The sequence below is a fragment of the Sus scrofa genome, chromosome 13 (genome assembly GCF_000003025.6).
Source record: "Sus scrofa isolate TJ Tabasco breed Duroc chromosome 13, Sscrofa11.1, whole genome shotgun sequence".
NCBI classification, from domain to species: domain Eukaryota; kingdom Metazoa; phylum Chordata; class Mammalia; order Artiodactyla; family Suidae; genus Sus; species Sus scrofa.
The window spans coordinates 52,685,685-52,708,779 of record NC_010455.5 but is presented as its reverse complement, the minus strand read 5'-3'; the positions used below and the strand labels follow the sequence as shown (position 1 = coordinate 52,708,779).

The window sequence follows — 23,095 nt, the reverse complement described above, 5'->3', positions numbered from 1 at the left end:
AGGTACATCAAAGTATTGGCCATCCAGGATGGACACAAGGCATGGCGCTGGGTGGGCAGTGGGGGTGAAGGGTGGGGGTCTCCTCTGTGCCTCTGAGGATCCTAGGAGGTTCAGGGGAGTGGCTAGGGGTGTAATTGGATAGCTTGGGGGCAGAGGCTATTTCCATCTGTGTACAAAGATTTCAGTATTTGAATAACTCCTTCAGGTGACCACCGTGTACCAGGTGAGCATCATCCCGAGTCTCACTCTTCTTCCCAACAAGGGCACTGAGGTCTGGAGAAATGAGGGGAGTCTACCAAATTCTAGTGGAGAATTACTGGCAAAACCAGGAGTAGAAACACTCTCTTGCCTCCTGAAATGCATCTTCTACTCACTTTGCCTCCTCTTATCTCAGATGTGGAAAAATCTCCTTTTCGACTGATTTCAAACCAGAATTGATTAAAAGACATTTTCTTAGGAAACTGCCACTGTGGCACAATGGGATAGACAGTGTCTCTGCAGCTGGAGGGATGTGGGTCTGATTTCCAAACCTCCGCAGTAGATGAAGAATCCAGCATTGTGACGTAGGTCAGGCTCTGGCTCAGATTCTATCCCGGCCCCAGGAGCTCCATATGCCATGGGTCAGTCAAAAAAAAAAAAAAAAAAAAAGAGAGAGAGAGAGAGAGAAGAAAGACTAGAGCATCTTTCAAATTCTTAGGGGAAAAAATATACTAAAAAGAGGTTTGCTTAGGAATAAAGCTGAGCGGGGAAAAAAACCCTGATGTCTGGAGCACTGAAGTGAATAACTTGCTAGAAGAAAGTTAACTTGTTTGGATTCTAGTTTGGATGTGACAGGCTGGCACAACTTAGAGGAACACTTGTGATTCCTGTATCCATTCTCTTGCCTCCTCACTGTTCATAGGAGCCAGCTCCACAACCTCCTTTTGATGTGATTGATGTTTCCAATAGCCACATTCATGAGCCATTGCTTTTCCACATTTGTCGGGAGTCTGAGGCTCCTGTCCCTGCTGTCAGGGACACACCACCTGCATGGTCTCAGTCACACGCTAAATCTGCTTGCAGGGGAGGTGGGGGCATGTTGCGTTATCTCCACTCCCTCACAGGTACCTTTCACAGTGTGTTTGTACTTTTCTCCCAGCTGAGATTTACTCATCTATGCCTTATTCCCTCCACCTGAAAGTGTGGACCACACTATGAGTGTAGAACAAATCTGAATTTTGGTCAAGAGGACCCAAGACATCTTATTTGATCCCCGATGTTTTAGGGGAGCTGTTCTTCTGTCATTGGTCAAGGGAATTCTGGTAAAATAAATCAATCTCTTCCTATTCTAAATGAGGTTTTTGCATCATCATCATCATTATTATTTCTGTCACTGATAAAGCTCCATGCTATGACTGGCTGGGGGTCCTTTGGCCTTTTCTCCACCCCACTGAAGAAGCTCATGAAAGATTGTGCGGTGTGGAAAGTGCCTTAGCAATTAAGTAAAAGAAAGCCTGGTTCATATAAAGAGACTTGTTTCTATATGGAAAATATGAGCCTTTTTTTTTTTTTTTACATGGACCAGGTGTGGATTAGTTCACTGAACCTTTCACCCAGCCGTATTCCCGCTTGTAATTCTTCTGAGGCATAGTTCAGCCAAGTCAAAGAAACATGTTATTAAAGGTGAGCTGAAAGGCATTTAAAAAATAAACAAACTGTTTAAGATCCTAAATCAGTAACAGAATCTATATGCGCAGACTTGAAAAGTACAAGAAAATGTGTTTCACTACCTTTGGGTTTCAGGCCAGATCTTTCTTTTTCCTTCTTAGAACATCACCCCAAAGTCCTTTTTGGTCATTGGCAGGACAAGCAGCTGACGCTAGCTTGGATTGTAGCTCTCTTGTAGCTAATGATTTACCCTTTGCTGAGGTAGGCGAGACCCCAGTCTTAAATCTACCATTCTCCAGTTAATATGAAGGGAGAAACATAAATACTTTGATTTGATTTTAGCACTGTGTTAAGTTTAGAATCTGATAGACGTTTTCTTCTTTTTTCCAACTTGTTGGATGGCACAAAACCAGGTATCATCAGCAACTTGTAGAGATGACAGAAATGAGGCGTGGGAAGTTTTAGATTTACTTAAGTTACGTTTCTCCCTGGTTAGGATAACAGTGGCTATCATTTCTTTATCACTCACTTTGTGCCAGGCACTTTGCTAAGCGCTTTCGTACGTTCATGAATTTATTCCTCAAAAGCATGTCATGTACTGGAATTCAGCCCATTTTATGGATGAGCACTCGGAGGGACAGAGAACTCAAGGAACCATTCACAAGGCCCATAAGCAGCAGAGCTGAGTTTGAATTTCTAGAGTTGAATCTGTGCTTGTAAGGTCTGAATTAGCCTAGACTCAACTCCACTGCGTGATACTAATTTCTATGATACTGAGTTTTAACTGAAGCAGTCCAAGGAAGTTTGAAGAAATACCGATATTTATCACCTACACCCTGGACCTTCCCACTCCCACCCCCTGCCATCACTGTTTTTCCCTAATTACTTTTTTTTTTTTTTTTCTGTTTTCTTTTGGTTGTTTTCACATGACTGCTGCTTCTGAGCTTAGGACTGGGTACCATTTGAATCCTGTTGTACTGCTTCTCCCTGGATTCTCTTCACCTTTCATTGTGATTGTAGGATGGTGGAAAGGCATTCTCCCACTTGTAAAGTCATTCCAAACCCAGGAACAAAGGAGGGGAGGTATTTGGGGGGAGGTTTTGGGGTCTTCCTGGCACACCTTTTTACGAGGTAAGCAGTTCCTTCCACTGGGAACGGGAAGCCTCAGCTCCCCAGAGTGGATGCAGTGCTCCTTTCAGACACTTCCAGTGAGCTGACAAGAATCACCCCCACCCCCACCCCTGCTGCTTTACATGACAGAAAAGGGAGCGAGTTCAGGCAACAGCTTCATCTAGTGCACTTTTGAGTAGCTTTGCCTCGTTGAAGACCATATGCTGAGCTTGTCAAAGTCATCTGCCCGTTTCAGCCATTCTTGTTTTAGGAACGTTAACTCTCTGTATTGGGGAAGCAGTGTCACAGGCAAACAGCCGTGCTGGGCTTCTACCAAATGTCCCTCCTCCTTTGTCATGTTCTGGGGGCATTGGGTGGCACTTTATTGTTATCAGTATTACAGGGTCCCCAGCCTCAGTGTAAACGGAGCATCCTGTATGTATCAGAGACCTTTCCAGCTAAGGAGCCAAGAGGATGAGCCCCATAGAGTTCTGATCACACCAGTATTTCTCAGTGTATTTCTAATGGGAGCTAGAGAGATGGGGAGCTTTGGGAAAGCCTAGAGATGGAAGCTGGGATCTGCAAGTGTCCGAGAATTCAGGAAGAAAGGCATGGGAAAGGAAATGGGCTGAAAAGGAGCCAGGAAAAGTTGCCTCATCATTTGACATTACTCTGGTGGCCGAAAGGTAAGTGGCTACTCTCGGGTCACTTGCAACACGGTGGGCACATGACTGCCAAGTTTTGCAGTTTAAGGACTAATAAAGTGAGAATGTGGGTAATACTGGAAGAAGGTGCTTTTCAGGGAGAGATCCCTGGGAGATCCTCCCAGCTAGAGTGACCACGTGAGTGGGTTCGTTCTTTTTTGTTTGTTCTGTTTTTGTTTTTTGCGTTTTGCGGCACATGGAAATTCCCAGGCTAGGGATCAAATCAGAGCTGTAGCTGCTGGCCTACGCCACAGCCACTGCAACACCAGATCTGAGCCGCATCTGGGACCGACACCACCACTCATGGCAGTGCCAGATCCTTAAACCACGGGGAGAGGCCAGGGATTGAACCTGCGTCCTCATGGATGCTAGTCGGGTTCGTTACCACTAAGTGGCAACGGGAACTCCTGAGTTCATTCTTGAGTGTCTTTGTTTCTGGGTCAACATGCCCACAGGAAAGTTGAATTCTGGAGCTCCTTTGCGGGTCTTTTCTATGTGCACCCAGAGTGTTCGCCATTGCACATAGAATGATAAGAATATAGGAGCTGCAGTGAGATACAGATTTGATTTTATTTAGTTCCCACACTGGTCCATGGTGTTCATTCCATATGTATTTAGAGAACAATGACCATAAATAGCTACTCTTCGGTGCTAAGAGCCAGCATGTATGCAAGACAGATGAAGTGCTTGCCTTCATGGAGTTGATATTTTGATATTTTGTCCCCAACTGAAATGCACAGAGTCGAGATGATTCTGACTAGTTTTGTCTATTGCCTAAACGTTCCCAGAAAAACCAAACAAAATGTTTCGCCACAGCTTGGAACCGCCAGGAGCCAGATGTGGCCACGGGAAGAATATCTCCGAGAGCTTGTCATCTGGCTCCAGCTGTGCTAACCTAGGCCTGGTCGTCAGCCACAAGTTGTGTCTGCCAACTGGTGGCCAGACACGACTGCAGGTTTAAACAATTAGCGGAATCCCTCACCCGGTGGCTGGATTCACTGTGTGTGTCCTAAGGTTACCAGCCACCCTCCAGACCAGGAGCCTCTGTGGTCCCAGGCAGAAACACCCACAAGAGGACCAGAAATCAGCCCCTGGGGAAAACAGCCGAGGCCTTCTTAGATTAGAACATGGAGAGGGATGCAGGGGAAACCACTGTCAGCAAGAAAAGAGACATAAACCAGACATGGTCCCCACCATGTGAGTCTTGATTCCAACCAAGCTCTTGCCTGACTCGGGATCCCTGCTTCTAACCTGCCCCTGCAAAAAAGCAGAGAGAGGAGTTGGCCTGTGGGTTTTCTCTTTTCCCAGTGACAGTTATTTTTCACCATTGTCTCTTTCTGAGACCCATTTATGATGAGCTATGTTGATTTAACCTAAAACGCAAAGTGTTTTTTTTGTTTGTTTTGTTTTTTGTTTTTTGCTTTGCTTTTGAGGGCATATGGAGGTTCCCAGGCTAGGGGTCCAATCAGAACTGTAGCTACCGTCCTACAGCAAGACCACAGCAACATGGGATCTGAGCTGCATCTGCAACCCACACCACAACTCATGGCAATGCTGGATCCTTAACCCACTGAGCGAGGCCAGGGATTGAACCCGCAGCTTCATGATTCCTAGTCAGATTTGTTTCTGCTGCACCACAATGGGAACTCATCCAGGTGAGGTCTTAATTCCCACCTTCGAAAGCAATTGGCTGACTCCGGATGCACCACAACTTTTTCAGACATCTCTTGTACCCGCTGGCCCAAATATGTTTATACATAAATACAAAGCTTCAGCCTACCTGCTGGGAACGATTTATAAAATGTGGAGTCCCTGGCTTAATGGAGCAGGCAGTCTCTGCTGTCCTGTGGGAATATGATGATTTTGATCACTCATAATCGTGCACATTCCCGATACCACAGTCGTGGCTCAGTAAATGTAGAATGAGCAGAATAAGGAAAACTTCTGGGCAGCCTGCTAATGTTTAAGGACAGTGACGAAAAATGAGTGAGGTTATTTCAAATAACGAATGAGGGATACAGTCTACACGTTAGAGCAAAAACGGAAATAAAGGTTTAATTGGAATAATTTGAAGATTCTTTTTTGATGTCCACCTCTAGTGTCTGATGATCACAGGAAACAGAATAGCAGAGAGGAAGCTTTCAAAAGGGGGATTCTTTTGAGCCTACACACATAGATCTGTGGGGAAACATCTTTTTCACCATGAAGTTCTGAGTGGTTTATCAAAGAAGCCCCCCTCTGAAAAAGTAACAATGGCAACAAAATCATTCAAGTGGGGAAAAATATTAAGATCCTAGTTTATGTGTAAAAATCGACTTTTACATTCTAAGGGCGTTGTGTCAATTTGCCGTGCAGGAAACATAAGTGAAGCCATTTGGTTTTGTGGCATTGGTGTGGGCTGGCTCAGGGGGTGGGGGATAAAGTTGAGGCATTGATAAAGTATGAGGAGAGCCAGATGGTTGCATTACACATCTTTTGTGTTCTTGTTTGCTTCTTAAAGCAGTTGCAGAATTTGGCCCTTGGCGATATTTTCTTCGTGCTTGTATGTTCTGCTACGAATTTACTTTTGTCAGAGTACTTTGAAAGAAAAGCCTAGCTCTAAAAAATTTTTTTTCTTTTCTTTTTTTTTAAAATTTGTATTATAAACTTGTGAAGTCAACAGTGTGTTCATAAAAATATTTTTAAAATGTTAAGCATGTTAGTAAATAGCAGGAAGATCAGTTTTTCTTTTTTTCTTAGAGTGATTTCACTCATATTTTATTTCGATTCAGAGAAGAGTTTTGCAAAATTCTCAAAGTGGAAGGGGATGGTGGATGGATAGATGGATGGAGACAGAACAGATACATTATTATTCCAGTAGTAATGAGGCTTACTGATGAGAGAGTTTAACTTTTTCTATTATAGCAGCCTGGCAGGTTGTGGTTTACCTATCGTGTTTTATCTGCAAGTCTGACTTGGCGATATTTAAGTTAAGTGGCAATGTTTTGGGGTTGGTGGGTGGGTTCTGCCTGTATTTTTGGTTGGTATTTATTAGAACTGTTTATCCCACCAGCACTGAAATTTCTATATATTTTTTCCTGTACAGTCACCAATGGCAAGGGATATTGAAGATTTTCTAATTGCAGATAAGGGATGCTGTTTTATCACTGCACACTTTTAGTAAGGAGTTGCTTTGGAGTCCTCCCCCCCCATCTTGATGGAATGCTTCAGAATAATTTAATGTCCTTTTCACAGTCCCAGTTTATCTTTTTTTTTTTTCCTCCTCTGCTCACATGAAAGAAGAGCACAAATGTAAGCTCCTTGGGTGATGGTTTATTCTCCTGTTGTGCACAGATTTCCAGTTTTAGTTGGAACCTGCAGTCCATGATGAGAAAACAGGAAACTTAGAGTCCTAACCTTATTGAACTCTCTGGCTGGTTTAGTCACAAGTCTGAGGCAACTCCATCCAATAATGAAGCCATTGTACGCATCGTATCTGATCAGTTCTTGAAATGTTTTAGTAAGTCTATCTTACAACATTATAAGAAGATAATCAGCAGCCTTAGAAGGTCCCCATCTGGACTGTAGAGTTCTTTTACTGAAAGATGTTTTGCCTTTTTGAGATAGCTCTCGCGTTTCATCATCTGTTCCGCCGAGATGAAGTGCATATGAAAAGTCAGTGACTCTGAATCCATCTGTTGTTATTATTTTCCACTGATAATTGGCTTGAACAATGAAATGTCTATGTCTGCAGCCTTTGAAACTGTACACCCTGTTTATTTTCTGGAGGTCTCACTGCAACTCCTCCCCACCCCCACCTCCCCTGCCCCCCTTCATTCTCTCTCAAGCTTACAGCGAATGGTGCTTGTGTGAGGATGACATCTTTGACTCTGTGCATCAGTATGTGTCACTCAGCATCTAAAGCTTGCATACGGATTTTTGTCACAATCCCTCTGTCTGTGCTGGTTGCGCCAGGAGCCAGCACTCTGGCAGCCAGGAGCTTAGCTGGGCCACAATGCATGGATCCCTTACCTGGCCTGTCGTCTTTATTTCACTTTCCTCATTAAAATATTAATTTCGAGGACAGTATCTAATACCTATGGAATTAGATACTACCTATAATTGTATAATATATTCAGTTGCATCCAGGTTTGCACGATACAGAGCATTAATATTGGATTCCACTAACAGCATTTCCATTAGCTTGCTCAACCAGTATGAGATATAGATGAGCTGGGAAGCATAACTACCCGCCACAACTGCCAAAACAGTCATTAGAAGCTCCATTGGGATGGACAAAGGCTTTTTTCACAGTGATAGACCGATTAAATTTTGTTCTATGGTTTATTTGCATCAAGGTTAGATGGCTATCATCTATGGAAGTGGGTTATCCAACACCTTATCTGGAAGGTCATTTCAAGACAAAACAGGGAACAGAATGGACATCTTTAGATTCTTTGGGACCTCCCTTAAAAGAATGTGGGATTTATTTTGGGGGGCTTTGGGAATTTTTAAATTTTCTTTGTTCTTCATGTTCTACTGTAATAAAATATGTTTAAGATTGGCTTTTTCGTTTGTTTGCAAAAACATTTTTTTAAACAATCACCGGTAATATTCGTTTGGTTTGGGGGCAGAATGATACAGCCAGGAAATAGTGTAGTGTTGATGAAATAAAACCTCCTTTGGAAATAGAAAGCCACCTACCTTATTTCCCTTGTCCGTCATAATCGTGGTACATCCTCTGATGCTGTGAAGGATCTGTAACCTACCCTTTTTTAGTCCAAGTAATAATGGAGACACAGCCTAGAGAAAAGCAGTGCTGGGTTTGCCCCCAAAGTACTGTGTGGCATTAAAAGGAAGCAGACGAACATAATCTTATTTATGTTTCAATCGAAATCATTTAATACTGCAAAAGTTATTAAAAAATAATTAAGTTACTAAGACCAACACGTAGCTGGAACATACAGTAAGAGGTTAGAGGTGAGTGTGGGTTGATTTCATAGGCGGAGAAAATGCAGTAGTGAATTCCTAGCGCCTGCATATTTTTCCTCTTGCTCAAATTCATCAGTTCTGAGGACAGATTATGTTGAGGTATGGCATATTTTCTGCCGAAATGGAGAAAATTGTTGATGGTAATTATGTTATTTAATTGAAATTATAAGTGGCTAAGGGCACTCAGTTAAAAGCATTCTTCCTAATATATGGGTAATGTTTTTAAATGAGTGGTCATGGATTGATGGCATTTGAAAGGCAGGCATTTGGGGTGTATTTTTGGAAGACTCATTATTTTTCTTAAATCATTGGTGAACTCAAGAGTGTAAAATGACACTGTTTTGGGGTCTGTTCGCTTTAATTAGGTGTGAATACTATATGCAGGAGTATATACATGCACATGTATATAATGTGCATATATGTGTATATATTTTATATAAGTAAATATTTATACATATATGAAACAGAGCTTTCTGGAGACACAGTCTCACAAGGATTGGTTTATAAGGTGGCAGAGCAGAGAAATAAGAGGGATATTTCTGTCCCTAAATTGTGGCCAAAAAAATGTGATTCTTTAAAACTCTTACTGAACACGAGAGGTGTTGAGGCAAGCCACAGTAAAACTGCGCCGGTGGGTCTTTTGCCAAGTTGATTCTGGAGTAGCTGGAGAAGCAACAATAGCACTGTATCCACCCCACCACCACCACTGCCACTCCGTACTTCCCCCCGCCCCAGGAGTGAGTTCTTAATTACTAATGAATGCAATTCATTTTAATTGTTATTATAGCAACAGAACATTTAACTGTCTCCTGTTTAGTCCTTGTCCCCTGGAACAGGCGGTGTCTCCTGTCAGAGAGAGGACAGGTAGAAGGCACAGCGGGCGTCTGATTGAGCCAGTTATTCATTTGCTGAGTGTTTGTGTTTATGCAAAGGGGCCTCTTCCTGCATATTTAATCTAGAGTAAGGCAGTGGCTTTTGTTGTGTTTAGCCCACATACCTTCAGTCCTTCCTCACACAGCCGCCAGCCCGGGAGCCCTGAAAGCCCGCGGGCTTCCCTTCCCGGCGCCTGTAGTTTCTCCCTGACAAACTCTCAACTTTTCTTCCGTGGTGTGAAAATTGCCTCTCCGGCCCCAAAGCTTTCCTTCCTCACGATGAACGGGTAAGTGTATGCAAAGCCAAGGCTGATACTTTTGTTTCATTTTACAAATGTTGAGGGGCTACTTTGCAGCTCTTAAGAGTCCTGGGTCCTGGGCCCTTGTCAGTTGCTGGCTGCCCTGGAATAGACAAGTACAGGTGCCTCTTAGGAAACCCGGCCGGATTTTTGACTGGCAGAGAAGGGCTCTGGCGAACTGGGGGGAAGAAAAACAGAGAAAGAGAGAGGGAGGAGAGGGAGAGAGAACAGCTTTATTATTCTTTGTCCTAACAAATCCTGTTTTGTAACTATCCTGGAGATAATGCTGCCATTGTTTGCTAAAAGCCTTCAAACAGTGTGCTAGAGCGAACTGTAAGAAAGCAGTGCAACTCCGCTGCTGTATTGTCTCTACCCGGGCCAGGGTCCTTCCCGAAGGTCTGTGCCGGAATAGGAAGGGTTTTCTTCAGTGGAAATCGAATCGTCTCTTCATTGATATTAATAGCACACTAGAGATGTTGGCCATGATGTTCAGAGAGGCGGTCGGGAGGGAAGGAAATCTGATCTTGCTGGGGGGTGGGGGGAAGATGACAGCCTCTTGGCCCCACGGTGGAGGAGACCTCCATCCAGGCTCTGCCTGCATAATGGCATCCTGGCTTAACTGTTTGCTCTAGGAATTTTAATCTGGAGCTGTTTGTTTTTCTATCTGGGGTCTCATCCAGTCTTTTTAAAAAAGTAAATTAAAAAAAAGAGAGAGAGAAAAATGGATGTCCTGTGTACTTGGATCATTCTGGGGGATGATGGTAGAAATCGTGTTACAATTTCAAAAATAAACTGTCACAATTAAGAAGGATGAGCCCGTCCAAGGAAGATATGTTCTCTGTAAAGCTGTTTCAGAGACCAGGAATTGTGTCCAGGGTCTGAAAGGAGTTTTCATTACTGGTTAACTGTTGCCTCTGTTTGAGTAACTCTTTTCAACAGAAGAGTGTGCTGTTCCCCCGCAGGTTGGAAACTGTGAGAATTTAAATAAAATTTCATCAACCTTATTAAAATATGTAGGGACTTGGGTCTTCTTAGGTACAAATCAGTCTAGAGACTTAGAAGCATTTCTTAACAGTGAGGCTGCTGAAGGTTTTTAATAATAAAATTACAAATACCCCATCTAATTGTAAGTATATGACTTTTATGCTCGGTTTTTAAAGGGAAAAATACTTTTTTTTATGAGGAAAAGTAACTCCGTCAGAGCACCTTCTGTGATTAGCGCTATTGTATTCTTAAATTTTGATTGATAGAGATAATAGTTTTCACTTAAAAATACAGACAGGTACTTTAACTTTCCATGACAATAGCTATTTGCATTTCTTTTATCTTTTTGTTTAACATTTGTGGGGGTTGGGATGGATTTGATTATTAACTCTTATTGCACACACTCAAGGTAAATCTAAAACAAAGGCTTTGTTAGAGCTTCAAAGGGAAAACAGCAAATATTGTTTTTAGGTTTCAACATTTAAAGCCTGCTAAAGGATACCTATAAAATATTTTCACATGACCATGACCAGGGTTTTACTTTCTTTTGAGGTAAGAGAGGGAGAGATTTTTTTTTCCCCCCAAATGAGATGGGCCAATGTGGAGTTGCTGGGGGGCTGCCAGCCCGAAGGAATTTCACGGGCAAGCCTCGGACAGGTTTGCCTGTACCCTGTGGCTTCCTTTTTTTTTTTTTTTTTAAGAGCACGTTAGATTTTTCTGACTAGAATGGACCCTAGAGTTAGGTCTTCTGGTTTGGTTGAGGGTCCCAGAGGGTGGGGAGAAAGGACGTAAAATACTCGTCTCGGCAGTAGGAGGGAACCCTGGGAGTGATGGGTCCCCAGTGGTAGATTTCTTTGATAGAGGGAAGTGAAAGAAACGTGGTCACTGTGAGCCAGCAAACCTGGGTGATGGCCAAGGTCGCCTCTGGTCCCAGAGACCTGTACTCCACAATAGTTCTCCTTCACCATCTAATTTACTTCTTACCTTTTCCTTTTGTCCTTGGTTTATTCTCCCTATTTCTTTTCTTCTTTGCTTCCTTCTTTTCTCACCTCCTTCCCTCTGGCCTTCCTCCTTATTTTTGTAAACCTGATTCCATATTTGAGGTTATTAGAACAGAGGAAAGAAACAGAAAAACACCTTGGCGTTGATTTCTAAGTGGATTTTCTTGTCTTGAACACAAGAAAATGAAGTGTCCCTTGTATTATCGTTGTTTTTCAGTTTGTTGAGTTTGTGTTGGGGTAGTTCTCATTTTCTAAAATGTCTTTGAAAAACCGGACAGAAAAGCCCACATGAGTTAAGATTCACTGGTTAAAGAGACATCCATCTCTTGGAAATTGGCCCATTTAGACTTTCTGTTTTCTCAAATGAAGTAGATGTCATTTGATGGGAACATTTGGGAGGATGGGACGTTTCAACCCTTTTTGTGGGCTTGGAGAGGAGGATTAGTCTAGCCAGAGATGAATTCCTCACTGCCACCTTTGCCATGGGGCAGGAGCTGGCTTTTATCATCTTTGCACACCAGTGACACTGACACACAGTAGGTTCTCAGCCAGCCTTTGTTGGACTCAAGGTTGAGGTGAAATAGGCTGGCTCTTCTTCATAGTCTCTTGTCTAATTGTGCCGAAATCCTGATGCCTGTGATTTCCTTGAGCTGCCATGAAGGAAGAGGGGGAGATACTTTTAATGGGAAAAGATAGAGTGTATATGCTTCATTTTTTCTTCTTATAAAATAAAAGCTTACAAGCAATTCATTTCCAGCTAGGCCATACCGGTGGGCACTGTGTATTAGTTATCACGCTGATCACGTTAGTGACAAGATATACTCATAGAAAGTATGAAATTGAAGCACGGTAGGAACCTGAGGGGTCTACAGAGTAAAATTCCTAATGAGGGTTAAGGGGGGAGCCGGGAGGTAGAGGAAGAGGCAGGCACGTTGTTTCCTAACCTAGAATCTCCACTGAAGATGTGTGTCTCAGTCAGGGTCTTCATGGTCCTCAAAGCTTTGGGGAAGTAACATTATCTCAAAGAGTACTTCAGAGGCCACACACCAGACAGTTTCTAGTGTTCACAGGGTCTCAACTGTATAGAGAATGACATCAAGGAAAGGAAGTAATTTCTCTTCACCATATCCCTCGCTCACTTTTAAAACCTAAAGCCAACGGGAAACTTAAGAAAGAGAGAAAAAGAAAAAGAGAAAATGAAATTCACATGGTGACAGCATTTTTTTAAAAAATGGAAAACAAGTGGGCTCAAGGGCAATATTTTTCTTTTATCTTTTTCTCTTAAGCTTCACATAATCATTTAATTTTAGTTTTGGCGCTTGTGCTGCCGGTAAATGTGCAGGTAAGCAGTTGATATATATGATAAGTCAGTGATTTAAAAAAAAATAGCAAGTAACAGTTTTGGAACTGGAAGCTGTGTGCTTTGGAATAAATGAAATGCAGATTTTTCTCCTGGTTGTTGATTTCTGATTCTTCTAGGCTAGTAATGATGCAGACTCAGGCCTCAGTGCTACTCCCTAATTTTCTTGTCTATTATATTGACACATTTCATTTAATTTAGCATGATGGCAAACAGCTGTTGAACTATTAATCTTTTCTCAGCAATGCTGGAAAAATATCTTTTAGATTACTTTGCTAGTGTATACTAAAAACTAAAATCAACAGAAATAAATTAATGAGTGGTCAAATGTACATATACATTAAAATTTATGGAACTTCAAAGTGGAGGAAAATAGGGTTTGTATCCCCCTGCCAATTTTTTATGTCTAAGTAAAAATTAAGTGGAGCCAAATTTGTATTGCTTTAGTGATTGCAAATTGGAGGGTCAATTGTATAATATTTTTATTAATTTTTTTCCTCCAGGGAAAAATTATACTTGTAAAATTTGTGAGGAGGAACCGGCTTCTATTTTTGCTCTGTTTTCACGTACATTCTGTTCTATGTAGATAGGTGAGTAAAGAAACAGACCCAGTAGTTACCTGGAAATGTTCTTCAGGTTTGAGTACAACACTGGAGATAACTATTCCAAATAGGCATTTTCAGCAGGGGTTTTTTTTGAATTAAATTTTAATAAGGTCCAGTTGTTTGCCAGGCCTATATGATCTTTGCAACGCAATCTTATCTGCATTGCAAAGTTGGATACTATAGACCAGATTGCCACACATGCAAAAAGAGAAGCAACTCAAGAGATAAACAGGAAAATGAGTTTAGAGTGCGCAGCTTGGAGAAAGTCTCCCATAAAAGGAGGGGGAGAAAGGGAGTTCTTGCCTTGTATCGAGTAGGGTCTGCCAGAGACTCTGTGTTACTTGCCATTGAAGGTGGGATGCATGTTGGGAATGGCAATTTCTGGTGTGTGAGGTGGTGGCCCTGCCTCCTGTCTGATGAGCCCTGATTTGTATGGGGTGGGGCTGCTCTGCAATTCTCAGCATTCCCTTTAGGGCCTGACCATCTCTGCTGTCTGCTCATCACCGTTTGCCCTGCACCAGTTCTCACCCCTGGAGAAACCAATCCTGGGGACACACATCAGCAGGAAAGCACATGAATTTCATTTTCAATTTGAATTGTTTTGTGTAAAAACAAAAAAGGATTGGGGGCAGGTTGCAAAAGAGTAATTTCAAGTCCCATCGCTAGGGTTTTCCCCCACCCAAATGGTGAACATTTATGGTGAAAACCTCCAATTTCCTCTTACAGTAAACATGAAAATGATGATTTCACTCAGAGCCTGCATTTTTTCCCCAGTCTTAATGGCAAGAATCTGCATATACTTGCTTGTGGAAATGTCATAAATTGGCCTCAGATCAATTCCTCAAAGAAAGTACACACCAAAGTGCCACCTTTCAAATTTTTAGCCCTGGCGAAATAAGATTTAATTCTTCACAGTGATGTTTGCCTTTCCATGTTCGGGGCCAACAGCCGAGGGATAAGCAGGGATGTATTCTGTATAAAATTAAAACCACTTCATTACATATTGTTCTGGAGAGTGAGCAAAAGGATATTACCATTTTAGTAAGATGATGGTGTGACTTCACCACCTTAAAAAAAAAATTATCTGAGCATTTGGTCAATTGATGTGGAATGAATCCTGTACCCTGTTGGTAACTTGATCTAAATTAATAAACAAATGTTTTTCTTTTCACTTGTGCCATATGCTGATCCCAGTTCCACAGGCAGAAAGAGGCAGCTTGTACTGTTCCTTAAAGGATCCTACACTGTTTTGCATAGGGAGTATGCAGATGCAGGAGTTAGATGTGGGCTAAAACGTGTTGCGTGCTTTGTGTTTGAGGAAGCTGGATGTCAGTTGTATATTTTCTGGGATAGGAACTATTTTTATTGAACTTAGTAGATCTGATAGATACAAACTAAGTGGAAAGCATTGTATGCACAGCTTGCACGAACTGATGAACCCCCACTTCCACCCCTCCCCAAACTGAAAATTGTGCTACGTTTATACCTTTTGAAAGGTCCACAGTAGCATAAAGTGTCTTGTCTGCAAGAACTAACTCTCTTGCGAGGGGAAAAAAAGAAACCTCGGCTTTAATGAAATTAGAGGCATCGTGGATATTAACGAAACAGAGACACGTTCAAGTAGCAAGCAGTCTGGTTGCCAAAAAACAAAGGCCTATGACTCACGTGTTATTCCGCATGAAAATAAATTGATAGACGACAAGATGAGAAAAAGTTCATAGGCAAAATGTGAAATGTTTCCCCTTGACTTTTTCCATCCAAGTTGTTTTTATTGTCTTGGCTCAGAAACACGTGGTCCAGCAAGGGGAGGTCTTGACTCTTGTTTTTTTTTTTTTTTTTAATTAACTCCCAGAGTCATTTGCCATTAAGTAGAATTGAGTTCTTCGGTTGTTTTTCTTGCATCTTTTCCCAGGCAAATAGGTGGCTGCTACTTTGTCTTGACATTCAGATTTTGATGTTCTCTTTTGTTTTCAGGGTAAGAAGTGACCTTTTGAGGTGACTCTAACTGAAGATTGCTTTACAGAAGCCAGAAAAGGTAAATGCAAATATGATCAGTGGAATTGCATCTAGGGCTGTAATACCTTCTAGGCATCTTCATTCAGCTCTTTTCCTATCTACGTAATTATCAAATCTTTGTGTATTTATTTGTGTGTAAGTCTGTTTTTAGAGGTCTTTAAAGAAAAGATTGTCCTTAAGAAATGGTTTCCAGGGTCACATTTTCCCCCTTAAATATTATCAAACTTGTCCCCTGCTTGTGGAAGCTGAACTTTTTTTTTTTTTGGTTGTTGACTTGGTGGGTTTAAAGTTAGAAAGGAAAATGCACATCACAAAAATGGTGATTCATAAAATGAACTTGCTGCAAACAGGAGTAACCCGTGTCAGTGTTCTGTGCTGAAGTGGTGTCACGCTATGGATGTTCATCTGGCAGCTTTATAATCACCTTCTTTCAGAAATTAATAGTCAGGCGCCATAGCAACATGCCGCGTTGATGTAACTGCCGTGTGGCGTGGGGCATGTCCCTGTGATGTCAGTGCTCAGCTGCCTTGTTCTCTTGACCTTGCTGGAAAATCAAATGAGTACTTGATTTTAAAATTAGAAGTTTTCATCACGACTCATGTAGCTTGATGAATTAAAGCTAAATTAAATTTTCTCCGACTCACTTTTGGGAGCAGGGGCAAAAAAAAAAAAAAAAGTCTTCTGGTTAAAGTGGTTATAGATGCTGCCTATTATTTTTGATTCCCAAAGTATCTCTCCGGTGAGGGCCCTGGTCACCTCACCTAAGTTAATCTTACAGGTCATTTTTAAGTCTGATGTTTCTCAGGTTGCGAGCATCTTCCTACTATTGTTGAATCTTGGCCAGTGGTAATTCCATTCGATTTAGTAGATCTGTGTCTATTTTAAAACAGGTTATTTGCCAGCCTGGTTGCACAAAGCCTTTGCTCAGATCAAAGATGATTTGTAAGATACAGACTTCTTATTACTACTCTTCAGTTGAGCAAAGTTTTTTGTGAAACTTTCATAATGTGAAGATTCTTAGATCGGTTTTGTTTTTAATTTCACATACGGTTTGGGGTGCTAGAAGGCATTATAAAGGTAGGGATTTGCTTTTCTTGTTGCATTTTGGCACATTTGATTTGGACCAAAAAAATCCAACCAACTTGCCTCATTTCATCATCATTCTTGTTTAAATTAAACAATATGGGAAGCACCAGATTGTCCTCCAAAGAGTTCAGTGCCTTTCGGATGTCCTGGCGTGGAAAAGGTTGATTCCAACCACTAATTTGGGTTGTCAAGGTAACAGCCATTGGGCAAAGCACACCAGTCCCCATCTCCCAGTCTCAGTCAAGTTCAGGGATCTGCAACTTTTTTCTAAAGAGATGCCCAGTCAGTATTTCCTATGTTGTGGGCCCTTCTGTGTCTCTGCCACAGCTACTCAGCTGTACGTTGTGAGTTCTGGTCTCTGTGATCTCTGCAAGGTCTCAATCCAAGATGTTCGTCATACAGAGCCATGCCAGGTGCTTAACTCATTTTGTGTGGTTGGTGAAGGTTTCTGGTGAAGCTAAAAATTATGACTAAACAAAGCCGAAAAAGTGATTGAAAAGATGAAATATTCAGCTTGAGAGTTGTGTTATCCCTGTAACCCCCAAAATGGGCTTCGTTAGTAGGTTTTCATGGTTTTATTTGGAATCACCTATAAGCATAAATTATTTTTCTTCCAACTTGATGTCTTTTGATGACATTGAAGCTTACACCTATGACCTGAAAATGTTTGAAATTGTGTGATATGGTTTTTCCCAATTCTGTGCTAATGTTCGGAGTTAAGGATATCATGAGTCTAGGGCAAGTTTGGCGGAGAGAAAAAGCTTCCAGTAATTTGTCATTAGTGTTGACTCAGAAAAATGGTCTATGGGGAGGAAAAAAAAAAAAATCTTTTTTTTATAACTAATGTCAAGAACATGGTATAGTATACACTATCTTGCAAGTCAGGAACCCCTTGTTGAAAGGGGTTTCAAGAACATAGAAAAACTTTGTTCCTTTGCCTCCTTTCATAAAACAAAGGAAGCTGAACAGCAAAATCATATAATTTTTGTTTTGACTGCTAGGAATCTCAAAGTAAGAGATTTTGCCTTATCTTAGTAATTTTTTCTAACTTGAACTTTCCGGTGTTAATAATTTTCCTTTTCATTTTTTGGCCACACCTGAGGTGTATAGGAATTCCCAGGCTAGGGGTCAAATTAGAGCTGTAGCTCTGGCCTATGCCACAGCAATGCCAGGGTCACATCCAAGCCGTGTCTGTGACCTACGCAGCCACTTGTGGCAACACCAGATCTTTAACCCACTGAGTGAGGCCAGAGATTGGACCCACATCCTCACAAAGACAGCATTGGGGTCTTAACCTGTTGAGCCACAAGGGGAACTCCTGATATTATATTTTTAAGTCAACTTAATGTTTCTGGCTCCCAATTAACATTTTATTATTTAACTATTTTTCTTCTACAATATCAACTTCATTGTATTATGGCTCTTTTCAAGTATTTTTTAAAGAAAAATGTTATATAGACAAATAATAAATTACATGTACTTTTTAATCTTTTAATAAGCTTGAGGATCCTTCAGAAATGAATCCTTGTACATCTTGATCTCTTATGTATAAAGGAAAAAAAAACTTGTTAAAAAATATGAAATCTAGCAGTTTCCGATGTGGTGCCGCAGGTAAAGGATCCAGTTTTATCTCTGTGGTGGCTTGAGTTCAATCCCCAGCCCAGCACAGTGGGTTAAGGATCCAGCGTTGCTAATACAGCTCTGGGGTAGGTCACTGCTGCAGCTTGGATTCAATCCCTGGCCTGGAAGCTTCCATAGGACACGTGTTTTGCCATAAAAAATGTATACATGTAAGATCTTTTTAAAAATGTATGAAGTGGATAGGGTCTTGAGTGTTTCTTCCCAGTGAATAAACTTTGAAGAGATTGTGCTGCCTAGCAATGGTCAAAAAACCAAGAAGGATGTAGGTTTCAGATGCCAGGAACTCTTTAGACAATGCCATGCCCAATTTGAAATCTGGGAATCATTAAGAATCAGCGTAAATGCAAATAAATGTGCCTATATTGGTGCTACGGGAATGTCTGGTTATGTGCATAAAAGTGGCCAGGCAAATTCAGAAAACCAGATGAAGCCACTTTTCCAGTTTAGATTCAGAAGTCTGAAGAATCATAAATAAACAGTCCATCGTACTTGGTAGTGATACAACAGTTTCTTCCAAGTAGGTTTGAGCACTTTACAAAATAGGTCTGGTTGCTGGCATTCCTGAGAGGTAGCCAGTGATTATTGTAATCCCTACTTTACAAAGACAGCATTGAGGCCTTAACCTGCTGAGCCACAAGGCGAACTCCCGATATTATATTTTAAGTCAACTTAATGTTTTTGACTTAGTGATGATTAGTAATTTACCCAAGGCCATGGAGAATATCAAGACTGGAGCTAAAAAGACAACTTGCTCTGGTCACAGTTATATGGATGTCATTCTCTCTTGGCTGCCTGGCTTGGTGGTTCAATAAAGGCTTATATGTCATTTTCTTCCTGCTTCCCCCGGATATTTTCGCAATTCACCCACACACATATTTGCTTAAAATTCAACTCGAATTTGTGAAATTCATTGTCTTGGATTCAGTTCTGAATAGCACTGAGAGTAATGGATTATCATTGTCAAGCCAATCTAAGTGGCAGATAAATGATTCTTTTAAACGTAAGTCATCTTTAAGCTTCATAATTTTTTTTTTTTTTGTCTTTTTGCCATTTCTTGGGCCACTCCTGCGGCATATGGAGGTTCCCAGGCTAGGGGTTCAATCGGAGCTGTAGCCGCCGGCCTACGCCAGAGCCATAGCAATGCAGGATCCAAGACGCGTCTGCAACCTACACCACAGCTCACGGCCACGCCGGATTGTTGACCCACTGAGCAAGGTCAGGGATCGAACCCGCAACCTCATGGTTTCTAGTTGGATTCGTTAACCACTGTGCCACGATGGGAACTCCAAGCTTCATATTTTGTATTGGTTCAGTTTAGCAGTCAGCTTATTTATGAGAAAGTTAAACAATATAAAAGAAAGTGTGGTCACTGCAATTTTTCTTCCACCCCAATTTGAACTATTTTTTTGTTACGGCAAGGGGTTACAGTGTCTTTAAGGACTTCACTTATTGACTCTTACATATTACAGATTATTTCTTGGTTACAAATAAAGATAGCTATCCAGCCATTTAAAATATATTCATTGATTCTTTTGAAAGTATGTTATTTATGTTATTTAAATCTTTACTTAGTGACCATGACAATATTCAGAGTTAAAGTCATTCAAAATGACCTCTCTGTAGCATTCAGCATTTGAATTTGCTTGGCTGTTAATTCATGAAGTTGTTAGGAAGACACTGGGAAACTGTCTTTGTTGAGCCACCAGCTGACCACATTGGGTGAAATGACTAGCCAGTCAGTTTAGTTAAACTTTGAATTCCACCCTGCCTCCCCTTCACACTGTAGACCCCTGCCTGGGTTGTATCACTCAGGGTAAAGTCTAGACTGGTAAAGCATAAAGGCTAACGCAGAAAGGGCTAAATATAATAGAAGTTTACTTCTCTGTCTCATCTAATAATCTGGCCGGTCTAGCTTGACTGGATAGCATCTTTATCTTTTGTGCATTCCTGCTTTGGGCCTTTGTCCTTATCTACATGGTTGAAATATAGTGAAGTCCAAAGCAAGCAATTTTCCTTGAAGCAAATGACTTAAAAATTGCACACATCACATCCATTGACATTTAATTGGTTAGATTATGATCATTTCGCAAGAAGCTGCAATGGCTGCTGGGAAATACCTCTACCTGGGTAGCCAGGAGCTTGAGAGAATTGGAGAGTAGAGTTAAGTGGAAAGGTAAGGCACTAACAACTTGATTGGTTGAATGGCCCCAATCCAGTAATTTCTTTCATTCATTCATATGTACATACATACGGATGTACATGTGACAAACATACACACATGTATATACAGACACATTAATTCCTACTGCATGTTTATTGATGATTTTGTGGTAGGTGCTAATATCATAGCACTACATGAAAAGGATTCTGCCTCTGTGCTCCTAGAGTTTATATTTTATTTTATTTTATTTATTTATTTATTTATTTATTTATTTTTGGTCTTTTTGCTATTTCTTGGTCTTGGGCCGCTCCCGCGGCATATGGAGATTCCCAGGCTAGGGGTCCAATCGGAGCTGTAGCCACCGGCCTACACCAGAGCCACAGCAACGTGGGATCCAAGCCGCGTCTGCAACCTACACCATAGGTCACGGCAACGCCGGATCATTAACCCACTGAGCAAGGGCAGGGATCGAACCCGCAACCTCATGGTTCCTAGTCGGATTCGTTAACCACTGTGCCACGACGGGAACTCCTAGAGTTGATATTTTAAAAGGGAACAGACATTAGGAATGATGATAATGACAACTGTTAGGAAGGGCAAAGATTGGTTGCTCTGAGAAAAGTGTTCTCTAAAAGAGAGACCAGAGTATCAGGGATTTATGTAGTTGAGCATTACCTGGAAGCTCTGTTAGATTAATTTGAGTTTCTTGTCTCTTTCGTGCCAGTGTTCCTGTGAATGTTATTAGGCATGTTAATTTCTTGTTCATAGCTTTATTGAGATATAATTCACACACAATACAATTCACTCATTTAAAGTGTACAGTCATTGTATTCACAAGAGTTGAAAAGCATCATCACAATTTAGTTTTAGAACATTTCCATCACCCCGGAGAGAGATCCCCTACCCACTAGCAGTTATTTCCCCTCCCCAGCCCCTGGCAACAACTACTTAACTTTCTGTCTATAGAGTTTTACCTCTTCTGGATATTTTACATACATGGCATCATCTAGTATGTAGTCTTTTCTGACTGACTACTTTCTCTTAGCATAGTATTTTCGAGGTTCATCCAAAGCATTCAGATTTTTAGCTATCTTATAGCTGAAGAATTGTACACATTCTTACTCCTAAATGTGAGAAAATGGTGGCCTGAAATACTCTTGCAGGGGATGGAATTGGGGGAAAAATGCCTATTTTCATGTTGTTCGTGTTTCTGTAGAAAAAGACTTGGCCTCCGAACAGTTAAACTTTAGAATTTAAATGTTTGCATTTTAAGTTGGCTGTTTTTAAACATTGTTAACCATAATGCTAAACTAAGTAACTTGTAAACAAGAGCTGTCTCTCTTGAATGTTAGTTTCAAAGAAAAAAAATTTTAAAATATTGATTTCTAGAGAAATATGCCCAATAGAGTTCGTTTTCAAGCAGAAGTCACTTGTTGAAATGTACATAAAGGCATATTTTGTGTTAAAGACAATATTTGCAGCAATTATCAAGTAAGCCATATTTTGCACAGTGAACAATCAAAAATACAAATAACAAATGGTTTGATTCATCTTCTTTAAAATGACATTTTTGCTCTTCCATCTGCCAAGGGCACAAATACCCCACCTGCTCACCTTGAGTGTCTTTGGAAGAAGTTCTCAGCTTAGGTGACAACTTAACCAAGGTGGCAGGAAGTACTGCCTTTCTTTCACAATTCATAAATCTCAGGAGAATATCTGAAGCTTAAAAATGTACAAAACCAAAACCCTGCGTATGGTAGCATACCTATAATAACCTTAACTGCTTACCTTCTCGTATCCAGTAACATCTAGGACCTTAAAGGAGAAAACGGTTTATCAATGAAGAACCCTTATTTTTCAGTCTGTTTTCAAAGTTGACACTTTCTGCCAGGGTATTGATGTTGATGGTATCTTCTTTTGAAAGACTTGTGGTGAGCTGGACTTTTATACATGGAAAAGGATGTTAATCATGTAAGTTTGTGCTTCTCTGTCCTTGCTCTGAACTACTATACTTCCTTGGCTTTTGCATGGGTTGGGAGTGAGGGGAAAGAAAAACTGCAAAACCTGAAGTCTTTGTACTCTATTCAGATGTGCTCTTTTTGAAGTGTGAAGATCATTCAGAGTTTCTCTTGACTCTTGTATATTAGCATGTATGTGGTATATAATTAAAGGTAATTAGGTGTTTTGGTAACTACCTGACAGAGGAGTGAGTTATTTAAAATTATCACTTACTTAAAAAAAAAAAAAAAAAAAAGTCTTGCATCATGCCGTGGACTCTGATGATTTCAGTTCTTGGATTGGCATGGATGTTCAATTCCTCACCCTTTCCTCCAGGCCTCTTTTTTTCTGGAATTCTGCTTCTCTTTCAAAAGATCCTGAGCAGTCCCTGGAGGCCAGTGGGAGTGTCCTCAAATTCATTCCTTACAGATGACATTCTTTAAAGTTTATTTGGAGCATCGATTTTCACAGTGCACTTTGGGGTCCATTCATTGGTTAGGGAATCAATTCAGTGGGCTGTGCCCAGGAATTTTTAAAAAATGGAATAATATACCATAGAGTAGAATAAACCTGTACTGTCCAATATAGAAACCACTGGCCACATGCAGCTGTTTAGCCCTTTGAAATGTGGTTAGCCCTA

The 23,095-nt window shown here is 41.0% G+C and overlaps 1 protein-coding gene across 8 annotated transcripts in view; it reads left to right on the top strand.

The window, feature by feature from the left end:
* Positions 1–23,095, top strand: part of FOXP1 (forkhead box P1) — a 627,515-nt gene that overhangs the window by 265,579 nt on the left and 338,841 nt on the right. For 5 of the 8 annotated variants that reach the window (XM_021070841.1, XM_021070850.1, XM_021070843.1 and 2 more), the window contains one exon: positions 15,528–15,588. The exons of 1 other annotated variant lie outside the window; for it this stretch is intronic. The gene's annotated coding sequence lies outside the window, so the exon portion shown is untranslated. Of the gene's footprint in view, positions 1–7,424; positions 9,592–13,519; positions 13,539–15,527; positions 15,589–23,095 lie in introns of those variants that run through there. 2 more of the 8 variants (XM_021070846.1, XM_021070847.1) reach the window with 2 other exon arrangements.